This window comes from Narcine bancroftii, chromosome 9 (genome assembly GCF_036971445.1).
Source record: "Narcine bancroftii isolate sNarBan1 chromosome 9, sNarBan1.hap1, whole genome shotgun sequence".
Lineage (NCBI taxonomy): Eukaryota > Metazoa > Chordata > Chondrichthyes > Torpediniformes > Narcinidae > Narcine > Narcine bancroftii.
In genome coordinates, this window is record NC_091477.1 from 65,805,178 (window position 1) to 65,833,095 (window position 27,918).

General features: G+C 46.1%; 1 long non-coding RNA gene across 1 annotated transcript; it reads right to left on the bottom strand.

Annotated features, from left to right (window-relative positions):
* Positions 1 to 21,468: 21,468 nt before the first annotated feature.
* LOC138743723 (uncharacterized) lies at positions 21,469 to 26,291 on the bottom strand. The gene is made up of 3 exons (XR_011345036.1): positions 26,219 to 26,291; positions 23,379 to 23,511; positions 21,469 to 21,663 (listed from the first exon to the last, which is right to left on the bottom strand). It is a non-coding gene; the product is annotated as an uncharacterized lncRNA (long non-coding RNA).
* Between the last annotated feature and the right edge of the window lie 1,627 nt (positions 26,292 to 27,918).

Below are 27,918 nucleotides of genomic sequence, written 5' to 3' on the forward strand. Positions count from 1 at the left end.
CAGGGCTTGTGGCCCTCTGCCAGCATGAGCATTTTGTCCCCTAGGCAATCCAGGTGTGCAAGCTCTCTGGCTTCTAGGGAGTCCATAAGGGCTGATGAGAAATGGCTTCAATGCAGACTATTTACCTTCTTCCAGTGGGTTCTGCATGAGGTTGTCCACTCTGGCTGTGTTTTCTTGGTCCATGGTAGTACTTGGTGGAGTCTGAGGTAATTTGTTTTATCTGGAACTGTGCTTCTGCATGTCCAAACCAAGTGTGTGGGCGAAACATCCAGAAAATCAGGAACTTGTGAGTGACTGCACTGACTGCTGCAGTGTCCATACTGTTCCTGGACCCATTGGGATCACCAATGTAGTGGCAGCTAAATGGAATCAGGAAGACCGAGACCAGTACAAAGTGGGCTCGTCTACACTCCAGTTGTTTATTGAAACTTCCCATGCTGTGCCTTATAAGCCTATAGGTAAGACCTACCCTCATGCCGGAACTGATGTCACAACACAGCCCCGCGTCCATGCGGACCCGACCCAGCTGGTAGAAAAGACAATCCCGGTGGTGACATCTTGATGTGGCTACTCTGCTTCTGCGACCATAACATGCGGAGCTGGTTTGTCTGCCATCACTGATGTGCACTGCCACATAAGCTACTTTACGGATAGTCGGCAGACCAGATTTGCCACACATGTAACCAGTGAACTTACAGTAGAGGGGCCCCTTTGCCACTGAGAAAAAGAACAATGTGAATAGAGGGGTTGCGCCCCACATCCTGACACTCAGTTATAAGGCACTTTCAAGCAGAGAAAACACCAGTCTGTAAAGGCGGAGGTTCTTCGCCCTTACGGCTAAAGAAGTACGTTCTTGAATGCAGCGTGCCCAGCTCTGAGGCGCCGATTCCAACCCTTCTCGGGGAAGGATAATTGGCGGAGCTGCTGCGAAAAGCTGGTTAGGGGTGGGCTGATGATGCCGTCAGCCCGCCACCTATCTCCCTACTCACTCCTTTCCCTCCAAAGCAGAGGCGGTGGGGGGGAGCCAGCAGGGCAGCAGGAACCCTTGGGGCAGCAGAAGCCATCAGCAGGGACCTTTGGGGCAGTGGGAGCTGCGGAGCAGTGTGAGCCCTCCAGGCAGCGGGAGCTGTCAGGGGTGGCTGGTGCAGGCTGAGACAGCCACCAGGTTCGGTCATCGGGGCCACTCTCTGTGGCTCTAAACGTGGCAGAGCAATGGCCATTGTCCCTACCCATAATCCCCCATGCAACTGGAACTATTTTGGGCAATGTAGAGCAGTTCCAGCTTTTTTTATGATGGGTGACACTACAGCACCAGTTGCCCTGTCTTCATTGGCTCCAGAGGGCACTTCTGGATATGAATGGGATGCTGGAGCAGCTTTTTAGGGCTGCTGTCTGAAAGCTAAGTTTTAAGTTTTCGATCCACTCTTGTAGCTGGCCTCCTGGTGGAGGCCTGACATGAAATGGCCTCGAGATTATGCTGGCTGGCCAACTGTGTGTACAGTATCTGATATCATTGTTACTTGATTATGTGCACAAAATGATACCCACATTGGCAAGGAGGGAATGATAAATATTTTACTGTAAATTCCTCACTACAGACATGGTGCCATCCATATTTTAGTGAAGCAGACAGAAAGATAAAGAGCAATGAGAATGGGTGCAGACACACTGAAAGAGAACACAGCTGAAGTCTCACCAGCAGGAACACAACATGTAATTACTTAAAAAAGATATTGGAGTGGTTTTTCAGACAGATTTGAAAACCAGAGCGAGGGTTTAGAAAAAGGGAAATCGTGCATTGAAATTGTGAGAGATGGGAAAATTGATCTAAAATTATGAACATGGAAGAAACTAAAGTTCATCAGTAAATGGCTGTAACCAGTACAAACAGGATAAGCTTGGGGCTTAGGATGCAGGAAAGCAGAGTCAGCACGATTAACATAAGAATCTTCTAGTCTTTGTGACAAGACCATAAGACTAAGATAAGGAGTGGTAAGGAACAATAGAATGTAGGAAGTTGAGGTAGTCTGGATCAGATAAGGGTCTCCTAGCCCTGGACAGAAGTACCAAGTCCTGCATATCTAATTAGCTAACCTTACACAGATTTATACATATTAAATTAGCCAACCCTAGACAGGATGAGCCAACTCTGCATATCAAGAGACTGTAGCCCCGAGAATCAGGAAGGTGTGAATAAGGACAATAACATGAAGGGACACCGACAGGATACCCCCCCTGGTCCTCCAAGTATACTGAAATTGCACGTAGGCAGGCAGGATTGCCTAATGCCAAACCTCTCCAGCAGGAGGCAGAAGAATGTAAGGGGGAGGGTATTCCTATACTGAAATCAACTGTATAAAAGTTGGGTGAGCCCCAGTGTATGTGTGTATTCTGTTGGAATCTAGGGGTTAAAACAGTATGAAATAAATGATTAATCAATAAGTTTATTTGTACTGCATGAGTCAGGGAAAGAGGAATGTGGCTAAGTGGCTGTCACAGCATGGAGCAAAGTTGGCTGAACAAAATTGGCTGCTCCCAAGATACAGGGAGAGGATATGCATAAAACGATTTAGGAGGAATGCTCAACTGAAGGAGGTGGGAAGTAGCACAGGAGACACAGGCCAGATCAGAACAAAGAATGGCCCGCAAGAATCAAAGGGAATGGAAAACCAGTCTAGGAGGAAGATTAAGGCACGAGGAGGTGTTAAAGAGAACAGCAGAAATTGGCCAGACAGGGACCGAATGGTGATTAGAAATATCTGGGGATGAATTAATTTCAGATCTAAACAACAGGATAGTCTGGCCTGGAGGATTAACATGGGAATGCTACACCCCAGAAATCTGCAAAACAGGAGATGACTTGTGATAACCCTTATGCAAAAAGATCTAGCAGGGAAAACAACTTTTGTTCTGTGTGATAAGATTGACCTATATAAACTGTGCCAACTGGACAATAGGGGTCAGTCTCGGGGAGTAGCTCACTGGCAGGTGACCTATGAACTAACAGACTGACCCAGAGCTCTGTTAAGTTTTATTCTTGTGCTGTGCTGTGCTGTGTGGTGTAATAAACTGACTGTCGAACCGAATACCTTCTCCTATCACTTCATTCAACGAACGCGCTGGACTCAGTTCACACATAGACTAAATTAAGAATAAATAAATTAAAGCCAGAGTCCAACAATTTGGTGACCCCGACGTGATGAAGATGGAGAAGTGACGGAAGAAAAAGATACGAAACACCGGTCGATTGTGGTGTGGTGATAACAACAAATGGCCATTCAACAAAGGGAGATAAGCAGACGCCTGTTTAAACAAAGTTCTGCTATTGGCAACAATAAAATTGTGTGTTGTCACTACTCTGCAAAAGTCCTAGTTAAAGCCAAAGAATAAAAGCTTCAGGGGTTAGAGTCCCCTGCAAGAAACGGGGGTTAGAGTCCCCCGTAAGGAGCGGGGGTTAGAGTCCCCTGCACAAAAAAGGGGGTTGGAGTCCCCCTAGTAGAAAGGGGTTGGAGTCCCCTGTAGAAAAAAGGGGGTTGGAGTCCCCCTAGTAGAACGGGGTTGGAGTCCCCTGTAGAAAAAAGGGGGTTGGAGTCCCCCTAGTAGAACGGGGTTGGAGTCCCCTCGTAGCAATCTCGAGAGGTAGATTTAGACACTTGGCCAAGTAGTATAAGGTGTATGGGGTGATAGTTATTTGTTTCTATAGTGTGTAATAAGTATTTGTTTAAGAATCGTGTACCATAGTAGTGTATAATAAGTATCCATATAAGGTGTATTGTGTTATAGTTATTTGTTTCTATAGTGTGTAATAAGTATTTGTTTAAGAATCGTGTACCATAGTAGTGTATAATAAGTATCCATATAAGGTGTATTGTGTTATAGTTATTTGTTTCTATAGTGTGTAATAAGTATTTGTTTAAGAATCGTGTACCATAGTAGTGTATAATAAGTATCCGTATAAGGTGTATTGTGTTATAGTTATTTGTTTCTATAGTGTGTAATAAGTATTTGTTTAAGAATCGTGTACCATAGTAGTGTATAATAAGTATCTGTATAAGGTGTATTGTGTTATAGTTATTGGTTTCTATAGTGTGTAATAAGTATTTGTTTAAGAATCGTGTACCATAGTAGTGTATAATAAGTATCCGTATAAGGTGTATTGTGTTATAGTTATTTGTTTCTATAGTGTGTAATAAGTATTTGTTTAAGAATCGTGTACCATAGTAGTGTATAATAAGTATCCGTATAAGGTGTATTGTGTTATAGTTATTTGTTTCTATAGTGTGTAATAAGTATTTGTTTAAGAATCGTGTACCATAATAGTAATAAGTATCTGTATAAGGTGTTCGGCATTTAACTGTTTTTTCATGCACGCTGGTATTGTTGCTGTGTATATCACTGTATTACTCTCGATGTTTTAAGTACTTCTGAAAAAGGGGTAGCAGAGGTTACAGATTGTACTGTTTTACAGGGTAGAGAGGGCATAGAGGCAAGGTATTTAGAATACGGATCAGGGAAACACAGTGGGGATAGGCAGTCACACAGTGAGGCATCAGTGTACACAGACTAACCGCAAAACAAACAATGTACATTTCACACAAAGGGGGAAACTAACAAGCTAACCGCAAAACAAACAATAGACACTTCACACAACCACGAGACACATAATCCCCCAGCTGGCTCTCTCTCTCTGATCATCCCTGAAGGGGAACACCTGTTTTCAGGGAGCTGCTGGTCATCTGGTGGTTATATAACGTGGAAAGGGGCGAAGTAGAGTGCAGGGTGTCAAAATCCTACCAGGAGAGAGAGCCAGGGAGTACGAGGTCTAAAGGGATAAAAATCGGAACAGAGATGGAAGGAGTAATAAGGGATGTAGGGCAAGAGTTCGGGGAAGACAGAGGAGTTCCCCCATCTGTAGACAGACAGTGGGAAAATACAAGGAATCAATTACTGGGAGGATGACCGAAGGGAGAGGAAGGACAGGCTAGGGAACGGTACGAACAGATTTGGAAAGAGCTGCAGAGTCAGGGGAAGGTACCACGAGGGTTTGGAAAAATCCGGCTGTTACTGTACTTAGGAGAAGCAGAGAGGGAAGCATGATCACACACAGAAGACAGGGTCAGGAGAACCCTCGCTTCCCTTTGGGATATGCGTTGCGGGAAAGGGGGGGAAGTACGGCTTCCAGAAAGATATAGACAGATGCCGCTAATTTATGAGGGTCCGCAAATTGGGGAAAGGTATCAACCCTTCTCATTCACTGACATGAATTGTATTTTGGACAAAATGCCACCTCCGACTGAGGGAGGTGGAGCGTGGATGGGAAAGTTCTGCCAATTTACGATGGGACATAAGATAGCCATAGGGGATTGGAGAGCATTATTGGGGAAACAGCTTGGGCTGTGGGAGATTCAGCAGGTAGAAATGATCGCAGGAATCACTAGGTGCCTCGATGCTGAGCCATTTGCCAACCATGCTACGGCAATAGGAGGGGCAATGCGGGATAAGTTTCCCGTTCCCCCCGGTGTCATGCAGACCCTGACTTTTTCCATAAAGGATGATGAGGAGATCTCTACTTTTTTGAGTCAGTGTAAGGAGAATTGGACCAATAAAGCAGGAGTACACCCGGCCGCAGATCCCTTGCAGACTACTCTCTTTAGGGCTGCAGTAACAAGCGGACTGCCAGCTGTTGTGAGGGAGACGTTAGATAATAACCCTGATATTCCTGGCTGCTCGAATGAGCAATGGGAAAAACATTTGACCCATCACCTGAAACGTTACAGGGCTAAGCAAAAGGAGGACAAACAAACTACGGAGTCGGCACAAGTGCAACTCCTGAAGCTTCAATTAGCAGAGGCTAGGCAAAAGGCAAATGAGGAAAAAAAGATTTCCTCAAAGGGTGCGCACCAGATGATTCAGCAGCCACCGCAGCCACCACAAGGGAATGATACAAATTGGCACCCGGCCCCATATTGGGCACCGGGTCCCACCGATGGGGGCAGAATGGGAGGTCCAATGGGGGGATTCCGAGTAAGAGGGAGAGTTCGGAGTGCTCCACGAAGGCAGCCAGCCGTATGTTTTGGATGCGGTCAGCCAGGACACTTGAAGAGAGACTGTCCCCTAGTTTGGGAGCCTCGGGACCCGGGGGCAAGGGCTATGGACCACCACAACAGCAGCCTTGGGTCCAGCCCCAGAGATCGTCAGTGCCACCCCCGGTACATCAGGCACCCTATGCGGCTCTAGCTCCGAGGAGACAATTCCCTTTGCTGACAGAGGAGGAGCAATATTGCCCACAGTGACGGAGCCCGAGTACCCACGAGCAGGCTAGGTTGGCAGACCCTTTCCTGCAGATGAAAGTCATGGACATGAAAGTATCCTTTTTAGTGGATACAGGGGCCAGGTTTTCAACACTCACTGGCGCTGAGTTTCAAGATAAAACATCATCCTCTAGCGTCCAGCTGATAGGGTTCTCGGGTACACCAGAAAATCTGCCGTTTTCTACACCACTAGTCACTTCTGTGGCAGGACAGACTTTTACACATCAGTACATTTTGTCAGCCAGGTGCCCTACCAATCTTTTGGGCAGAGACTTGTTGTTCAAGTGCGGAGCATCCATCCTTTGTGGACCCGACGGAATAGAGGTCACCTTTCCAAATGGATATTCTATGAACTGTTCAGTAACTACACTGCATTCCGGTTCTCAGATGTTGTTGGCGGCAGCTGGAGGATCCGCATCGGAGGGACTATGGGCTGACATTTACTGGGGGCTGTTGCAACCAGAGGACCCACAGAAGGGAGGGCTGCTAAAGCTTTATAATCAATGGAAGCCGTGGATCCAGACGTTACACCCGTATACCCCTCCCTCGGACCCTCCCCATATGACCCTCTTTTACGATAGGGATGGGGATGAAATGTATCAGCATGCCTTTTATGAAGAGGTAGAGGGCAGGCAATGGGAAATTAATTCGGACTACATAGTGATAGGAAAGGAGGGAGTGGCCGCTGCGGTGGCACTGACATCTGAACAGCTGGAATGGTATGAGATGGCAGGTGAGGCCATCCCTCATGTCACCCTTGCAATTGGCACTACTCATCAGGCAAAAGATTTGGGACCGATGTGTCGGAACTTGAAGTCCCTAAGGGACTGGTCTGACACCCAAATACCGACAGTGCAGTTCTCCTCATCTGCTCAGGCATACAGAATTTGGTCCATTACATATGATCAAGTCCTCCTTGAGCATAGACAGATTGAACGATTTCATGGTAGGGAGAAGATGGATCACCCCGACTCAGCCCCTATGCTAGACTCTCTCCCTGAGAACCTGTGGTCAGTGGGATCAGCAGATGTGGGTTTTTGTCAGCAGGTTGATCCCATAACCTTCGAACTGTCAGATTACACCCCTATTTGGCAGATGCAATACTACATCATCCAAAACCAAAGACAGTAAAGGAGATGCTTTTGTTTTTGGGTTTGTCAGGTTATAGTAGGCAGTTTATCCCATCGTATGGTGAGTTGACACATCCACTGCGAACTTTGGTGAATGAGCAGGGGATGAGGAATCTGGGAGCTACACTTGATTGGACTGCACAGGCTGAGATGAGTTTTATTCTATTGAAGCAAGCTCTTACAACAGCTATAGATTTGGCGATTCCAAATTATAACTACCTTTCTTTTTGGATGTTTCTGAAAAAGCACACACAATTGATGGTGTTCTTTTTCAGAAAAAAAGGGGGTGGAAGATGTGTGCTCATGTATGGGAGTATCACACTAGACCCAACGGAAGACAGACACCCACCATGTACAAGACATGCAGCAGGAGTAGCAAAGATTCTACAAAAGGTGGCACACATAGTAATGGGACATGGCCTGACAGTATTAACAACACATAGTATTGTAGCATTTGTGAGCTCCACAGCATTTACAATGACTTCGTTAAGGCAGACGAGACTAGAAAAGTTCCTGAATGCTCCAAATGTTACGTTTACCCATGAAGGCATTAACATGGCAGAAAATAGTGGAGAGGATGAACCAAACAATAAAAGGTAAGATCGGGAAAGTACAGGCACGGACAAAACTAAATTGGGTGGATGCGTTGCCTCTGGCATTAATGTCAATAAGGAGTTCGGTAAGTTCTGTGACAGGATTCACTCCATATGAACTACGAACGGGGCACCAGTTCCCGGGACCGGGAGCCGGAAGTCAGACTACGAAGAATGAGGTAAGTTCAATGGGATGCAAGCTGTATTATGATAAACTAACGGCTCTGGTGACAGATTTTTCACAACAGGTCACAAGTCCCAACAGAGAAGGGGAAACACCGATACCTTCAGTCGCGGAGTGGATTCTGCTAAAGGTCATCAAGAGAAAGTGGTCGGAGCCCAGGTGGACAGGACCCTACCGAGGGGTGGAGAGGACGTCCCACGCGGTTCGACTACAGGGAAAAGGCGAGACGTGGTATCATTGGAGTCAGTGTGCAGCCACGGACCCACCAGCACGGACACTGGAACAGATTCGTACGGCGGCGACTGAGAACCTGTGAGCAACTACGGACTAAGAACTTTCTGAACGGGTCCCTTTAAAGAACATATTGGACTCCGGGGACTGTTGATGGTAGAATCTATTGTTGTTTAAAAATCGATGACAATGGGCAAGCAGTAAAGGAGATTTCTTCAGGTATTCGCAAATTAGCTCACGTCCCGGTTCAGACCTGGCGACCCTTGGGCAGCGCATGGCTGGGAAATTTGTTCTCTGGAGACTGGGGATGGATACATACTATAGTGCTAGTTGCTGGATTTGTGGTTTTGGCGTTGATTCTGATCCCATGCATCCTTCCCTGCCTCCAGTGCCTCATTCAACGAGCGCTGTCACAGAGAGACATCCCCAGACCCCAAGGCATGTATTTGTCCCTACTGCCCTCTCAAGAGTGTAATGATTACAAGGGATCAGAAATGCCAACCCTGGCATGTAACCTGGATTTCTCTATCTAATAAGTTAACTGGTGGTTGGTCTCATTTTCATGAGACCAAAAGGGGGACTGTTGGAATCTAGGGGTTAAAACAGTATGAAATAAATGATTAATCAATAAGTTTATTTGTACTGCATGAGTCAGGGAAAGAGGAATGTGGCTAAGTGGCTGTCACAGCATGGAGCAAAGTTGGCTGAACAAAATTGGCTGCTCCCAAGATACAGGGAGAGGATATGCATAAAACGATTTAGGAGGAATGCTCAACTGAAGGAGGTGGGAAGTAGCACAGGAGACACAGGCCAGATCAGAACAAAGAATGGCCCGCAAGAATCAAAGGGAATGGAAAACCAGTCTAGGAGGAAGATTAAGGCACGAGGAGGTGTTAAAGAGAACAGCAGAAATTGGCCAGACAGGGACCGAATGGTGATTAGAAATATCTGGGGATGAATTAATTTCAGATCTAAACAACAGGATAGTCTGGCCTGGAGGATTAACATGGGAATGCTACACCCCAGAAATCTGCAAAACAGGAGATGACTTGTGATAACCCTTATGCAAAAAGATCTAGCAGGGAAAACAACTTTTGTTCTGTGTGATAAGATTGACCTATATAAACTGTGCCAACTGGACAATAGGGGTCAGTCTCGGGGAGTAGCTCACTGGCAGGTGACCTATGAACTAACAGACTGACCCAGAGCTCTGTTAAGTTTTATTCTTGTGCTGTGCTGTGCTGTGTGGTGTAATAAACTGACTGTCGAACCGAATACCTTCTCCTATCACTTCATTCAACGAACGCGCTGGACTCAGTTCACAAATAGACTAAATTAAGAATAAATAAATTAAAGCCAGAGTCCAACAATTCCCAGGGTAAGGGGAAGCACCCAACTTTGCATTGTTGTAGTAATAAATGTTCTTTGTTCTCAATTTTTGTCTCGAGCAATTTCTTTAAAGGTACTTTAATTTCTAACAAATGGGGACTCGTCCGGGATCACACTCCCTCCACTGACAGAGTACCACGACGACGAGAGTAGGTGCACCCCGGCTGATTCAGCTGGACTCACGGGCGACGGGTGGCTGGTCAGTGGAAGAAGCGAGTGATATCCGAGAAGAGGCATTGAGAACAAACGACGGAAGGAAGCGCACTAGAGCAGTACTACTAGAACTCGGTAAGAGTATTTTACTTGTTTATAAGCATGGGAATAATGGGTAGCAAGGAGGAGAGTCCTGGTACAGGATGTGAACACCAGATAGCTACGTACAGCCCGCTTGGGTTGATGTTATCTGAGTGGGGCACAGGAAAGACCCGTGGTAAAGAGAAACTGACAATGGTCAGGTATTGTTGTATTGAATAGGTTAAATACCCGGTTAAAGGGAGCTCCGTGTACTGGCCAAAATTCGGATCCGAGGATGAATGGATGTGTAAAGCTTTGAACCTATGGCTCTATCAAAACCAGAAAGACAATGTTGAGAGCAGGGAATATGCAGCCTGCTGGCTCAAGGGATCCATTGAACAGCTGGTTTTGAATGAGAAAGAATTCAGGGATAAGAGAGAGGAGGAACCTCTTGTCCCTGAATCACAGGGTTGGGATGTGTTACATTCCCTCCCTCCACCCTATGTTCCTCCTATGCCAGCTCCTATCTTTCCTTCCCCTCCTATGACCTACCCTTCTGCACCTTCCCCACCTCCCCCACCACTAGAGAAGAGAGAAGAGAGCAGGAGTGGTATGATAACTTGCTCACAAAGCACTCGATTACCACCTCTGTTGGCAGGAGAGAGAGGTAACTTTAATTCAGAACAGCGTGAGACTCTTCAGGAAGAAAGGGCAGAACCCTTTGATTCATTTCCCAGGGAGCAGGAACCCAGACCTAATAAGCCAGAAACCAATTGGATGAGACCACTGCGCGAAGTTCCCATGGGAGAGGGTCTCGTTTTCGTAAATGTGCCCCTGACCAGTACTGAAGTGCGTAACTTTAAGAAAGAACTGACCTCCCTGATAGAAGATCCCCAGGGATGTGCCGAACAGTTAGACCAATTTTTGGGACCAAATATATATACAATATGGGGGTCTCGACATAGAATCCCCAGCAGGGGAACAATTGGTACTAACAGGTTTTGTTACCAACTCAGCCCCAGACATTAGGAGAAAATTACAAAAGACAGAAAATTGGCATGAGCAGGGAATAACCCAGCTTCTACAGATCACACAAAAAGCATTTGTCCAGACATCTGAGGATAAGCAGAAAGCAAAGGCTAACATTTTGATGCAAGCAGTTAAAGTAATAGTAGATGAGTAACATGGAAAAGGCAGGGACTGTGTGCCAGCTCCTGAATGTTGGGAGAAGCGTCGGGAGTGGGAGAGTAGAGACCAGAGATAATTTCATAAATCACGACTTCCCACTTCAGTCACTGACCAATATTGATTAAAATTCATGCTAAAAATTAAATGTCATAAATGATCGTTTTTCAATACTGTAGAATGAGCGAATTGAACTACCAGTTAATTCCAATTTATGAAATAAATTGTATTCAAATGTGATTTTGCACAGGGAGTACCTGAGAGTTGAGTGATGTTATAACATTTGCAGGGAGAAATGTTTGCGCAAATAGGGTGAGTTTTATACATCTTAACTTTAAGTGTATGTGAGATAAAGAAAGGATCTGATGTGTAAAGTGGCTGGATCAGCCAGTTGAAGGGGGAGTGTGCATGTCCCTTTAAGTGCACTGTGACACTTGAAATTGAGGCTTCAGGCTCTTGTCTTGCAGTTAGAGGTATGGAGTCCTATCAATACATTTAGTACATTTCTTCTACACATTCAGCAGTCAAGGTCCGTGAGTTGAAAGATCACCCACCTCTGGAGAATAAAGATACCTCTGGGGATTCCTATAAGTTTAATCATTCATTTCTCTGGTGCATTTTCCTCTGGAGTGAAATTAATGCCTCAGCACAATTTCTCTGTATTGCCGCTGTTATTTAATTCATGATAACTTTCCCCCATTCATCAGGTTTATATTTAAATCCGGTAGTGCGGAAGTTACATTGTAAATAATCATGGAGGTAAACCCTGCGCAACTGGATTCAACTTAATGGAAAAATAAACCTGCAAACTGGTCTATGGTGGTGTGTGAGTACTGCAATAGGTGGAATATGATTTAAATTGGTGGCATAGTTCAGAACAATTGGGTGCATAAGAATAATAATATCATTAAGAACTCACAGATCTTGTACCAGATGCTATTCAGTACATCTTGACTTAAGGACTGGAGAAATTGGCATGTTAGAATGAGATTGGCATGGCACCAATATTTCTTGATTCAATAATGACTCCACAAGCTCCAGGATTCATGCAGCAGAACTTTTAAGTGGAATATAATAGAAACTAGCCTGTACTTAAATGATTGTGTGTGCAATCTTCATAAGAACATCTTTTAACTTTTTTTGGTGCCTGTTTTACAGACTGTTTTAAATAAGGCCAGCTCCTGTGAGCTGTGGCACAAGGCATTTTACTAAGAACTAAAGGTTGAATATGTTTCAAGTTCTCTTGCAGAGGCTCTTGTGCTACAATGTCTGTTATGTACTCTAACAAATTGGAGGGTTGTGCCCCATACAGACAAACAGCTCCAACTGCATTTTAATAAGGTCTAACATATTCAAAACCCATGCAAATATGGTTTGTGTTTCATTTTACAATTTTTACACTGACACAAAGGAAAGTCAGATTGTTATTCATTTTATTAAAATCTAGTGATTGGTTATATGTAAAAGCATGGCAAGAGGATCAACTAAAACCTGCCTGGGATGGTCCCTGCTGTGTACTTTTAATTACAGACACCGCAGTAAGAACAAGAGAGAAAGGCTGGACCCACATTCAAAGAATTAAACCAGCTTCTGAACCACAACATCACGACACACAGATTCAACCCTCAACCTGGCGTGCAGTTCCTCATCCTTCAGACCTGAAACTTACACTGCACCGTGACAAAGTGCCGTAATGTTACATTTATTGTTGTATTTTTTAACTGTTTATACATTTATTGTTGTATTTTTAACTGTTTATTTTTTTAACTGTTTATTCATTTATTGGGGTATTGTTTGTTAACTGTTTATGTCACTTCATTACTTGCTATGTTTTAAGTCCTCCTGGAATAGGGGCAGCAGAGGTTACAATTGTGCTCCTTTAGAATGTAGACAGGGCATAGATTTAATGTATAGTCATAGTGGGATATGGGTTAACAAGGGATTCCAATACGGACCAGGGGAACTGAACAGCTTTAGTGGAGTACATCTAATTTGTATCTTAGCCTACACAGGTATTAAAGACAGGAGTTTTAAAGCAATAGCACAAAGGACATGGTGGGACAAAGACAGACAGAATGCTAGTCAGGATTGTACATGTAGCAGAGAGAGAGAGTTAATACATATGCTAATGTACACAGACAGGCTGCAACTCACAAGTTCAATGATACCCATGCTAATGTTAGCAGACAAGCTGCAACACACAGTTAAATCACAAGAAACAATCCCCCCCCGAGCTTGGTCACTTTTCATCACCCCGTGAAGGGGAGCACCAGTTACCAACAACGTGAGCTGCTTGACACTTTAATATCAGGCTCCAGACAGCCTTCGGAGATCGGTGGCCCTAGGGTTCGGGGCTGAAGAGGACATCAGATACTAGCCACAATTCAACGGAACCGCCTGACTACTGCTACTCGTTCGCTGCTGAAGGCAGCGTTTCTCACAGACTGCTACTCGTTCGCTGCTGAAGGCAGCGTTTCTCACATACTTCGTCAGGACAATGCTTACAAAAGTCGGGTGGTTAAAAGACACTGCTTCAATGTTTCAACGTGAATCTGCCCATGTTCAGACGTGGCAACTTCGGACTGATGTGGGATGGACTATACTCTTTACTGAGAACTGGAGTTGATACTCACAACCCTAATAAGCAGCTGGACTCGCTACTCTGACCTTCATGGTGCTCCCCTACCTAAAGACTTTACACAGGTGTTACATTTCGGTTATTGACCAGCTGGGTAAAACTACACCTTATACTTGAAAGATCAGTATTACTGATCTAAAAGAAAAGTGAGGAGGTGGGGGGGTGGGGGGGGGGGATCAGTCACACTGACACTAGTAACCAAAGATCAGTAACACTGATCATGGTGAAAGATCAGTATTACTGATCTAAAAGAAAAGTGAGGATTGTGAGAGATGGGAAAATTGATCTAAAATTATGAACATGGAAGAAACTAAAGTTCATCAGTAAATGGCTGTAACCAGTTCAAACAGGATAAGCTTGGGGCTTAGGATGCAGGAAAGCAGAGTCAGCACGATTAACATAAGAATCTTCTAGTCTTTGTGACAAGACCATAAGACTAAGATAAGGAGTGGTAAGGAACAATAGAATGTAGGAAGTTGAGGTAGTCTGGATCAGATAAGGGTCTCCTAGCCCTGGACAGAAGTACCAAGTCCTGCATATCTAATTAGCTAACCTTACACAGATTTATACATATTAAATTAGCCAACCCTAGACAGGATGAGCCAACTCTGCATATCAAGAGACTGTAGCCCCGAGAATCAGGAAGGTGTGAATAAGGACAATAACATGAAGGGACACCGACAGGATACCCCCCCTGGTCCTCCAAGTATACTGAAATTGCACGTAGGCAGGCAGGATTGCCTAATGCCAAACCTCTCCAGCAGGAGGCAGAAGAATGTAAGGGGGAGGGTATTCCTATACTGAAATCAACTGTATAAAAGTTGGGTGAGCCCCAGTGTATGTGTGTATTCCCAGGGTAAGGGGAAGCACCCAACTTTGCATTGTTGTAGTAATAAATGTTCTTTGTTCTCAATTTTTGTCTCGAGCAATTTCTTTAAAGGTACTTTAATTTCTAACAAAATTGATTGATCAGTGGCCAATGGCCTTCAGTGACGACTGCAAATTCGGGATTGATTCAGAATGGGTGGTAGGAAGGGACAAGTTACCCCAAAAGATGCACTAAATAGGTGATATGGTTTAGGTTGGTTTGTGCTAATGACTCCAAGCAGAGAAATTCCATCCTCTTGCGATCCAGTGAACTGTGTGCAGCTCCAAATGCATCCAAAAAATCCCAATGAAGGGCTCAGGCCCGAAACATTGGTTAGCATTTACTTGCATGACCTAATGAATTTCTCCAGCACTTCTGTCTGTTACAAATGCATGCAAAGGCCTCTTTTTGCAGCTCATATCAACACTTTCTGCTGTTGTGTTCTTTTTCACTGTGTGTCTGCACCCACTCTCACTGCCCTTTATGTGTACCCTAATAGAGGTGCAAGATGAGCAGAGTGAGATGCCAGCTGTTGGTATGGGTCATGGCCTGTTTAATGGTAGGATTTTTTTGGCATCAAGATGCACTGTTTGATATTCCTTTGTATTTGCCATGTGTTTTTCATGAGGATCAGTTCGGTTGGGGTGGGTGGAATAGTGATAATAAAGTCCTCAGTTTTGGTATTGTTGCCCACATTTGGGACGGGATGGTGAGTGGCTGTTGAGTTAATTGCATTTTTTTTCACTGTCATGTGTACTGAAGTGCAATAAAAAAGCTCTGCTTTGTGTTCTATCCAGTAAAATTAAATCATATTGCAGGTCATATAATAGTAAATAAGGTAATAGTGCAGATATGTATTAACACACTGCTGGAGCAACTCAACAGGTCAAACTGTGTAATTTATGTAACAAAGAAAAAGATACATAACGTTTTAGACTTGACCCCTTCATTAAGTTCTGAAAAAAATGTGGGCAGGTATCCGAACAAAATTGTTGTGGGGGGAGGAGCACGTTCCCACAGGTAATAGGTAGATAAGGGAGGGAGGCCACACCAGCAAATGGGTGGGGGAGGGGGTGGTTTTGTGAATAGAAGGAAAATGGATGAAGCGTTCGAGGAAACAAGGCAGGGATGGGAAAACCAGGGAGAATGGGAGTAAAATGTAAAACTTACATTGATAATGGGCTTAAGCCTGAAATATTGGTTATGTTTTTTAACATTTGCAATATAAAGGACACTGTTTGACCTGATGAGTTTCTCTAGCATTTGAGGGAGAAATGAGAGTTGTCCCACCTAACCTTATTGGAAAAAACCTACCTCCATTTACTCTAACTGTACCCATCATAATTTTCCTATCAAATCTCCCCTCATTTTTCTATGCTCCTGTGAATAAAGTCCAAACCTGTTTAATTTTTCCCTGTAATTTTGTTCCTCAAGTACCAGCAACATCCTAGTAAATCTTCTCTGCACTCTTTCTATCTTATTGATCTTTCCTGTAGTGAGATGATCAAAACTTCACAGAATACTCCAAATTTGACCTCACCAATATCTTATATAGCTTTACCATAACATCCCAACCACTATACCTAATACCTTGATTTTTGAAGGTCAATATATCTAAAGCTCTCTTACAACTTGTGACCCCACTTTCAGGGAATTATGTAGCTGTATTCCCAGATCCCTCTGTTTTACTGCACTCCTTAGTGCCCTACCATTTCCCTTGGTTTGTCCTTCCAAAATGCAACACATCACACTTGTATACAATAAATTCCATCTGCCATTTGCAGCCCATTTTTCCAGCTGGTCCAGATCCCTCTGCAAGCTTTTACAGCTTTTCTCACTCTCCAGAAAATGGAGAAGTTGATGTTAATGCCATCTGGTTGGAGAGTGCCCAGAGAGAAAATTATGTGTTATTCCTCTAATTTACTTAGCCTTGGTTTGACAATACACGAGGCCATGGGCAGACATGTCAGCATGGGAGTGAGGCTCAGAATTGAAATAGTTGGCCACTGGAGGATCCCTGTCATTGATGTGGGCAAAGGAAAGGTGCTCAACAAATTGATCTCCCTGTCTGTATCCAGTTTCTCTAACATAGAGAAGGCTGTAATGGGAGCACCAGAGGCAGTAGATGACTCCCGCAGATTCATGTGAAGTGTTGCTTCATTTGGAAAACTGTTGGGTCATGAATAGTGGTCAGGGAGGATGTGTTAGCACAAATGAGGCATTTCCTGGGGCCACAGGGGAAGGTGCCAAGAGGATGATTGGTGGGGAAGGATGACTGAACAAGGGAGTCATGAAGGAGGTGAGGGAGGGGTGGGGAGAGAAGAAGATGTGTGTGGTGATGGGATCATATTGTCGTTGCCGGAAGTTACAGAGGATAATGTGTTAGATGTAGAGGCTAGTGGGTGGCACATGAGGATATGGGTAATCCTGTTTTTGCTGCATCTGGGGGAGAGGGGGCAGGGAAGATAATGAGTGGGAAACAGGACAGACATACAGGTAAGGTGTGAATTTGATGGTGGTGGAGGGGAAGCCACGTGTTAAGATTCCAGAATGCTACCGGTCTGCCTGCTTGGTTGAGGGTGGCTGCTAGGGCAAAATCAGAAGGATCGCTCTTCACCTGGAAAGGGGTGGACTCATCCACGGCATAGATTGTGGCCTTGGCAATGTCCCCTTTGAAACGAGTGAAGGTTTCCTGAACTTCTGCTGGGAGTGGGAAGGATGTGGCTTTCACCAGGGGTCGGGCCACGTTGGTGTAATTGGGAACCCACTGTGTATAATAAGAAAAAAAATCCAAAGCACCTTTTTAGGGGTTTGAGGCTGTGAGGCAGAGGGAGTTCCATCAGGGGACACATGGTCAGGGTCTTGCCCAATGACACCATGTTCCATGATGTAACCAAGGATGGCCAGACATGATGTGTGGAACACACCCTTTGCTTTGTTGTAAGTGAGGTTGATGCCTTGGCTGTCTGGAGGAATTTCTCCAGGTTTGTGTCATGGTCCTGCACGTCATGGCCACAAATGGTCACTTCGTAATGTATGCGCTATGGAAGCGTGGAGAAGAAAAGCATGCACTCCAAAGCATTGAAGTCGAAACTGGTTTATTGCTCTTGCCGTCGTATTTATATGGGCCCCAGGCGCTGACGTCAGGGCACTATGTCATTGGCCTGGTATTGGCTGATGTTCCCGCCACAGCTCACTTTCCACCACGCGGGAGGTCACCTGGGACGGCTGGTGCCACCCCCAGGTTCACGCGGTTGCTGCATTCGTTGGCCATTTTGCGGCTGGTCCATGTCTCCATGCACAGGCTGCAACATGATCCCTCTCCCCCAGAACTGGCAATCAGCTGTTGTCCGTTGACTTGGGTGGTCTCCCCCTGTGTAAAGGGGGAGGAGTGGAGCTGGTTACAATCCATATATGTCACTTTCAGGCAGTCGACAGTAAAAGTCTCCTCCTTAGCACCGATGTCGAGGATGAAAGTGGAGCTGTTGTCCCTGATGAGCCTGTAGGGCCCCTCATAGGGTTGTTGTAGGGGCGACCAGTGTGCACCCCTTTGCACAAACACATATTGACATGTCTTGGGCTGGCCATGTGGTAGGGGTTGTTGTGGGACCAAGGACCCCAATTTTCACCCCAAGTTCTCAAGGGTGGCTGCAGGGCCAGGAACACCCCCAGTATGATTAAAGGTGTGCCATAGACCATCTACACTGCTGAGGTTTTGAAGTCTTCCTTTGGCAGGGTGCGAATCTGCAGCAGGATCCACAGTAGTTCATCCACCCAGTTAGGACCCTTGAGCCAAGCCATCAAGGCTGTCTTGTGATGTATGTGACCAACCCATTGGTCTGAGGGTGGTGCACTGAGGTGTGGTGGAGCCATGTCCCCAGGAAGTTAGCCAGTGCTGTCCAGAGCCTAGAAATAAATTGTGCCCTCCTGTCTGAGATTTGGTGCTCTGGAACCCTGAATCTGGACACTCGTGTCAATGAGTTCCCTGGTGGAGGTTTCTGTGGTGATATTAGCCAGCGGAACTGCCTCAGGCCACCTCGTGGAGCGGTCAACCATGGTAAGTAGGTATATTGGGCAACTGGTAGTGGCCCCACTATATCAATATGTACATGGCTGAACGTCCGCCATGCTGGTTCAAAAGTCTGTGTGGGCGCCTTGGTGTGAGTCTGTACTTTTGAGAACTAGCATTGTGTGTAGGTCTTGGCCCACTGGCTTACCTGCTTCTGGAGGCCACCCAGACAATCCTGTTTGCCACAATCTTGATGGTGGCTTGTATGGCCGGATGTGTCAGGTTCTGTATGGCATCGAAAACCTGGCACCTCCATGCACTGGGTCGATGGGGCGAGGAGTGCTGATGATGTTGCACAGAAGTGTTAGGTTTCCTGGGCTGATGGGGACATCTTCAATCCTGAGACTGGAGATGGCTGTCTTATATGTGGGGATCTGAGGGTCCTGCTGCTGAGCATTGGCAAAGGCCACATAGTCAACCCCCCGGGACAAGGCATGGACCGACTTGATTGCGGGGAAAGACAGAGTGTCGACTATGACATTGCTTTTCCCTGCGATGTGCTGTATATCCGTGGTAAATTCGGACACAAAAGACAAGTGTCTGCTGCTGGGCTGACCATGGGTCTGATACCTTATGGAATGTGAAGGTCAGTAGCTTATAATCGATGAAGACGTTAAATTACCGACCTTCCAAAAAGTAACAAAAGTGTCTGACCCCTAGGTACAGCACCAATAGCTCTTGGTCACAGGTGCTTTATTTGAGGTCTGGGGTGCAGAGGTGTCTGCTGAAAAAGGCCAGGGGTTGCCACTGGCCTTCAAAGACCTGCTCCAGTACGGCTCCTACCACTGTGCTGGAGGCGTCGACTGTCAGAGCGGTGGCACCTCCGGTCTGGGGTGGACTAGGAAGGTGGCGTTGGCCAGCGCATCTTTGGTGTTCTGGAATACTGTTGAAGACTCATTTTCCCAGGTAATGTCTTTTGACTTGCCCACCATTAATGAGAAGATGGGGCGCATGATGCTAGTACGAATCCATGGTAAAAGTTTATCATATTGGCGAATTCCTGTAGCCCCTTTACTTGATGAGGTCCCGGACCACTCTCTCCCTTTTTGGTTTTTTATGTGCTCCAGGAAATCAATACTGTCCAGGCCCAATTGGCACTTTGCAGAGTTAATTGTTAATCTGAATTCGCTCAGCTGGGTGCACAGTTGTCTCAGGTAGGTGACGTGGTCTTTGTGGTTGTGGCTGGCAATGAGGATATTGTTCAAATAGATGAATGCAAGTGGGAGGTCCCAGTCCACTGCGTCCATCAGGCGCTGGAAAGTTTGTGCCACATTTTTCAGCCCGAAGAGTATCCATAGGAATTCAAACAGACCAAAGGGGGTTATAATCGCGGTCTTGGGGACACCCTGGGGGTGAACTGAGATTTGGTGGTACCCCCTCCGGATGAGGTCCACCTTGGAGAACACTCATGCCCTGTGCAGGTTGGTGGCGGTCTTGGATGTGGGGCACAGGGTATCTGGCAGAAGTGGTGGCCATGTGAAGGAGGGAGGCCCAGAGACTGTCAGAGCATTATACTATCCCTAGCTCCTCCATTTTCTTGAACCTTTTTTGCCAGTTTGAGCTGGGACCCGACGTGCCCTGGCATGGAGCAGTGACCCTAAGGTCAGGATGTGGTGCCTTACCCCATGCTTTGGCTTGGCCGTGGAGAACTGTGGCGCCACTATTGAGGGGAACTCTGCCAGGATCTGGGCAAACTCATTGTTTGAAAGCATTACAGAATCAAGGTGGTGGGGGGGGGGGGGGCTGGGTAGTTTGGCTTCCCACAGAGGTAGAGTTTGCAAAACTCTGGCATGCACCAAGTACCATCCCTTGAGATCTATGAGCAGGCAGTGGGCATGGTGGACCCCCAGGAGCAGTTGCACCACTGCCATAAGGGTGAAAGTCACCTGAACCGAAGAGGGATGGTACAGGAACCAGCAGTTCAGTTGGAGCAGCTGTTAGCTGCCATCAGTGCTGGGCCCTGTTTTCCATCGTGGGTGTCAAGGCCTGAGAGGGGGGCAGGGCGCTTATCTTGGCACCAGTGTTGACCAGGAAACAGCTGTCCGACATGGAGTCCCAAAAGTAGAGGAGGCTATCATGTGTGATGGCTGCAGCCATCAATGACGGTTGGCCAGGGCATTTCCTGGAAACCTGCAGGGTGGGTGGCATCGATGGGCCTTCGCACCCCATTACTGATGATGATAACAAAATTGCTCCAGGGTATTTACTTGCCTCTCTGCTGGTCTTGGCTTAGCAGTCGACTGTGTGTGGGGCTTGATGACCTGGTCTATGATGATGTTTGTATCCCTCTTTGCTCTCCTGAACTTGTCCACCTGGGCCCTGATCCTCCAGGGGTTGCTGATGTCTTCATCCATGATCAAGAGTCAGATATCCTTAGGCAGTTGTTCCAGAAGGATCTGCTTGAAGAGCAGGCATGGCTTGTGGTCCTCAGCCAAAGTAAGCATCTCGCTCATTTGGACAGATAGGACCATGTCCCCCCAATCCATCCATATGGAGCAAATGGGCAGAGCAGAAGATCCCAAAAGTACAGGTTAACAGCTCTTTGAGGGCCATGTATTTGTGATGTGCCAGGTAATGAAGAAATCACATGTAGTGTAGTTAAACACATATCATGGCTTTTATTAGTAGAAACTCAGTAGTACAATAATGAATGATAATGGGTGCGTATCGAACAACTGAAAAGTGGCAAAGCAGCAGGTATGGATGGAATCCCCCCAGAAGTCTGGAAGGCTGACGGCAAAACTCTGCATGCCAAACTGCATGAGTTTTTCAGGCTTTGTTGGGACCAAGGTAAACTGCCTCAGGATCTTCGTGATGCCACCATCATCACCCTGTACAAAAACAAAGGCGAGAAATCAGACTGCTCAAACTACAGGGGAATCACGTTGCTCTCCATTGCAGGCAAAATCTTCGCTAGGATTCTACTAAATAGAATAATACCTAGTGTCGCCGAGAATATTCTCCCAGAATCACAGTGCGGCTTTCGCGCAAACAGAGGAACTACTGACATGGTCTTTGCCCTCAGACAGCTCCAAGAAAAGTGCAGAGAACAAAACAAAGGACTCTACATCACTTTTGTTGACCTCACCAAAGCCTTCGACACCGTGAGCAGGAAAGGGCTTTGGCAAATACTAGAGCGCATCGGATGTCCCCCAAAGTTCCTCAACTTGATTATCCAACTGCACGAAAACCAACAAGGTCGGGTCAGATACAGCAATGAGCTCTCTGAACCCTTCTCCATTAACAATGGCGTGAAACAAGGCTGTGTTCTTGCACCAACCCTCTTTTCAATCTTCTTCAGCATGATGCTGAACCAAGCCATGAAAGACCCCAACAATGAAGACGCTGTTTACATCCGGTACCGCACGGATGACAGTCTCTTCAATCTGAGGCGCCTGCAAGCTCACACCAAGACACAAGAGAAACTTGTCCGTGAACTACTCTTTGCAGACGATGCCGCTTTAGTTGCCCATTCAGAGCCAGCTCTTCAGCGCTTGACGTCCTGCTTTGCGGAAACTGCCAAAATGTTTGGCCTGGAAGTCAGCCTGAAGAAAACTGAGGTCCTCCATCAGCCAGCTCCCCACCATGATTACCAGCCCCCCCACATCTCCATCGGGCACACAAAACTCAAAACGGTCAACCAGTTTACCTATCTCGGCTGCACCATTTCATCAGATGCAAGGATCGACAATGAGATAGACAACAGACTCGCCAAGGCAAATAGCACCTTTGGAAGACTACACAAAAGAGTCTGGAAAAACAACCAACTGAAAAACCTCACAAAGATAAGCGTTTCCAGAGCCGTTGTCATACCCACACTCCTGTTCGGCTCCGAATCATGGGTCCTCTACCGGCACCACCTACGGCTCCTAGAACGCTTCCACCAGCGTTGTCTCCGCTCCATCCTCAACATCCATTGGAGCGCTTACATCCCTAACGTCGAAGTACTCAAGATGGCAGAGGTCGACAGCATCGAGTCCACGCTGCTGAAGATCCAGCTGCGCTAGATGGGTCACATCTCCAGAATGGAGGACCATCCCCTTCCCAAGATCGTGTTATATGGCGAGCTCTCCACTGGCCACCATGACAGAGGTGCACCAAAGAAAAGGTACAAGGACTGCCTAAAGAAATCTCTTGGTGCCTGCCACATTGACCACTGCCAGTGGGCTGATAACGCCTCAAACCGTGCATCTTGGCGCCTCACAGTTTGGCGGGCAGCAACCTCCTTTGAAGAAGACCGCAGAGCCCACCTCACTGACAAAAGGCAAAGGAGGAAAAACCCAACACCCAACCCCAACCAACCAATTTTCCCCTGCAACCGCTGCAATCGTGTCTGCCTGTCCCGCATCGGACTTGTCAGCCACAAACGAGCCTGCAGCTGACGTGGACTTTTTACCCCCTCCATAAATCTTCGTCCGCGAAGCCAAGCCAAAGAAGACACAGTTATAGTCAAGGGGAGTGCCCTTGGTGGTAGAGATAATACACGTCCAATGCCAATAGTGCAGACTAAGCATAGTGAGAGATTGTCAGCATGACATAGATTTACCACAATTTTTGCCTTGTCCCAGAGGCTGCTGTAGGAATTCTATGACTCTTGCTGCTGTGCCCTGATTGAGGGTGCGGGGCGTCGGGTGTTTGCAGATCCATATCTAGTTTGTCCGGCCTTAGCAGCTTGTCCACTGCAAAAAAAATTGTTATTAAAATTGATATGCTGTAGTTGCAGGATGACAGTCTTTTAATACCATAAGACTTGGACCATGCTCCTGTTCTGGCCCATTCGCAGGACTCGTACTGAGGGTGGGACTTGGTTTAACTGACTTTATTTGGGGATTCCAGGGGGTGGGGTCACCAGGGGAAAGCGAGCCAGTCATACATAAGGACCATACATATACACAGTGCCAGTAACCAAATAACAGTATATAGTGGTGTATCACCACAAACATTAAACATATTGACTTGGACTCCCATACGCTAAAAGGGCAGGATTGCTTGGAGTTTCTCAAATATGTTCACAATGTTTTCTAAATCAATACATAGATGTACCAATTCGAGAGAGTGAAATACTGGACTGCTATTCGGGACTGAGACAGGACAGGTGACAGAAGTATCTGAAGGAAAACATTTTGGGTCCAGTGATGATAATGGAGGCTCCAATAGCTCAACAGTTAGAGCACTGATCTTGTAAACCAAAGGTTGCAAATTCGTTCCTTGCTTGGGCCTCATTTCTGTGAGGGTGCTGGACAAAGTGGCAACTCTCTGTTTTCTTTACAGCAGATAAAGTTAAAGAAATTCATGTATGTTTCATTCTGTAGTCTAGGATAAAGGCCTGAATGGCCTCCACTTGAGGATCTGGCAGCCAGGATAAGCACTTCGGAACCTAGGCATTAAGCCTGGATGCAAACATATCGATCTCCGGCATGCCAAAGGTGTCTGCTAGCTGTTAAAATATTTCTTACCCAGAGTCCACTCAATGCTATAATTGAATTTCCTGGACATCAGGTCCACCTGTTCGTTGATCCGACCTGGCAGGTCGGCAGCAGTACCCCAAATGCTCCTCTGAATACCCCAATGCCAAGTTTCAATGACTAATTTGTTACAGGAAAGAGATTTGATGCCTCCCATGTTATTGAAGTAGACCACAGCTGAAGTGTCATCTAACCTCAGCAGTACATGAATGTCAGCTTCCCTTGCACAGAAAGATTTTAGTGCTAGAAACCCCACTAGTATTTCCAAATAATTAATGCCTGATTTAGAGGCCTCCCTGAGCTCTATGTCCATCCAACTGCCTCCAGCAGAGATATTTAGATTCGTGGCTCCCTAATCTTCGCCACTGGCGACTGACCTGATCTCCAGGTCTACCTTTCTGGGTTCGATCTTCACGTAAACCCATGAGATATGGTTGATCCACTGTACCAGGTTGGATCTGGCCTCACTAGTTAGCCTCATGGACCTGTCAAAGTGTCCCATGGCTGCTTTCCCTTTCCAGGGCCATGTTGTACCACCGGGAAAGCCACCACCAGTTTCCCAATCAACCTGCCCACCTTTCTTTTGGAGGGACGAATCTCTCTCATGAGGCCTCTGAAAGCAGTCCTAATCTCTGCCACTTTATACTTTCAATAATGAAGCCGATGAATTTTAACCTCTTGATAGGCACCAACATTGATTTCTCAGGATGCATAAGAAACCCCACATGGCTTAATAATCTCAAGGTGGCTGCTACTGTCCTTTTTGTTTCCTTCAACGATCTGCCCACGATAAGAGTATCATCTTGGTAACCCATTACCATGTGCCCCACTTTCCTGAGCTTTGCAAACATTTGCTTCAGTAACTTGCTAAATGCTCTGGCACTAAGCTCAGCCAATTCAGCAAAGCCTTCCAGGAAAATTTTAAAAACTTCCTGTGCTGCGGGCAGATCGCGACTGAATAATATGCGTCTCGCAAATCTATCGAGGCCATGTAATAGCACTTACGTAACATAGGCCGCACAGAATATATGTTAACCATTTTAAAATGCCTGTACAAGACACATTTGTTAAGATCCAACAGATCCAGTATCACTAGAGCCGCTACTTCTTTTGGGTCACATGAAGATGTTAGATATAAACTCATGATTTTCATGGCTACAATGTTCAATAATGTTTTTCCTTTTTAACATCATAATCTCAGCATGTACAGCCTCCATCAGTTGAAGACTGCACATATATCGGAGGGGATTTCTGTGGGTCAAATTCGATCTTATACCCCTTTACTATCTGTTGAATAGAAGCATCTAATATTATGCCATCTATCATAGAATAGCATTAATTGACCGCCAACCTTTAAAGCCTTGTACTTATCATGTGTATTCAACTGTAAATGCATAGCATTCACTTTCTCGGCCCACCTAGTCTGTGGGCTGGTGAATTCTGGGCCCACCTCCACAAAGCACTTTGAGCAGGAAAATTCTGCTGCCGCTATCTCCAGGGAGGGCGTTGCCCTAAAAAAGACCTGCTGGCTGTAACCCATTTAACCTCCCCCGCATAGCTGAGATAGGGGTGAAACATAACAGGTTCTCTTGCCTGTGCTCTTCGGCTGCTCATTCAAATCTTTCACCTGTTTGCTGAGATCATCACCAAACAGAAATTTCGTTACAGGTTAGATGGTCTGCACAAATGAGCAAACCTTACATTTAGGTCAGGCTTAATCAGCTCCTTCCTAAAGGCATTCATTTCATAGTTTGCATGGGATAACAGTCCCAGAGCATCTTGTTGGGTCTCTGATAATTCGTGTGAGAGAGTTTGTGGGAATGCAGTGATGCCTTTAACCAGTGACCCCCTGTAGTCTTTGCAATTTCATGTCTTTTGGCACTGTGGGGACCTTCAAATTGTCCCATAGAGCAGGGCTTACCTTAGGCACCTCCAACAGAGGTAGTTAACAGGGCAGGGGTACTTTTCGATGGATTCTTCTAGTACCATCTCCTGAAAAGCATTCAACACCATATATGTTATAGACCCCGCAACATCATCTGCAAGTGCCTGGCTGATACTGCAAACTTTGTGGCACTAGCCGGTATATTCTCTTCCCGACTGGCCTGAGCAGTGTATGGGGATTTGGGTGGCTTGGACTCGGTTAGTGGCCCTTCATCATCTTCCCACGTATAATCATTAATGTCCTTCCCCTGCTCTGATGGCATAGGAAACCTGCTCACCATGGCCATCACCAGTTCCTCCAATTTGTCCAGACGACTTACAATTTTGTCACTGGTCGAGGCCTCTGGTTTCTGGCAGGCCTTGCTCTTGGGCCCTAATTGAGCGGGTGCCCATCGTGCAGAGACCACGCACCTCTTTGGGCTTTTTCTGGTTATCCTCACCCATCAAGTGGGCGACTTTGCTACATAACGTGTTAAGTTTGGATCAGGACCTACCTGCTCTTGTGCAGTGTACACCTCCTCGCTGCCACTCAATATACCGAGGTCCACTCGTCTCATGCAGCTCACCTCATGAGCGGCATAACATTATCGCTGCTTGCTTTTTGAGGCCTTGGCTTCCATGAAGCCAGGTTGGTGCAGCTAGACTTGGACTCCACTTTCAGCGAAGGTAGATCTCTGTTGCATGATCTCACCCCCAGCGGAGGTAGATCGCTGATATCATTTGCAAACCCCAACTTTAACGAAGCTAGGTCGGTGCAGCCAGCCTTGGGCCCCACCTTCAATGAAGGTAGACCACTGCCACCTGATCCCACCCCAAATGGAGGTAGATCGGCCTTGCTGCTCCTCAGCTGGGACACTGCACCCAGGCAGTCCTGCTGGATTTTTTGCACTAAGGAAGTGCTATGGGAGGTCTTCTTGGAGGCCTTCCTCCTTGGGCTCTTGCCACCCTGCCTCTGCCCCAGACCCTCATCGGGACCCGGGAACCTCCTGCCGGCAGTCCTGGAGTTTTTGCCACTCCCCTCCTTCACCAGAGGACTCATTCAGGGGTTTGATTCCATTTTGTGGATCATACTCGTGTGATCTCCCTCAGGCCTCTGCTCCTGCAGGCCCACTCATTTAACGCTTTTTTGGGATTGCTCTACTATGATTCCCCACTGATTCAGTGCTTTTGCTCCCATGCCAAAAGCACGTGCTGCTCCTCGCAAGTCAATTGTAATGGCTGCGCGTGCGCGGATGGGATCTCACATTGGCAAACCAATGTACATTGTGAAGAATAATAAGAGAACCTTGCTTTTCAAGGGATACTGAAGTTCTGGTTCCGAAGAAGAGAGAGGAAATCCTCAAGAAAAAAAACCAGAGGGTAAAAGACACGAGGTTTCTTTGGCAGACAATGTGAAGGAATTACAAAGGGGGAGTTAAATTTCATTTCCATTCGACCAACTTTATAATAAGCCCTATGTTTCTTTTATAGAATGGCTGCCTTTATTGGTCATAGTGTACGATGTAAAAGGTGGGATACCATGTGACAACTTCATCAAAATCAGGATCAAAATTTATTGTCATGAACAAGTCACAAAATTTAGTGTTTTGTCACAGCGTCATAGCGCAAACATTCACATTATGAACCACCTTACTACATTAATATATATATATATATATATATATATATATGTATATT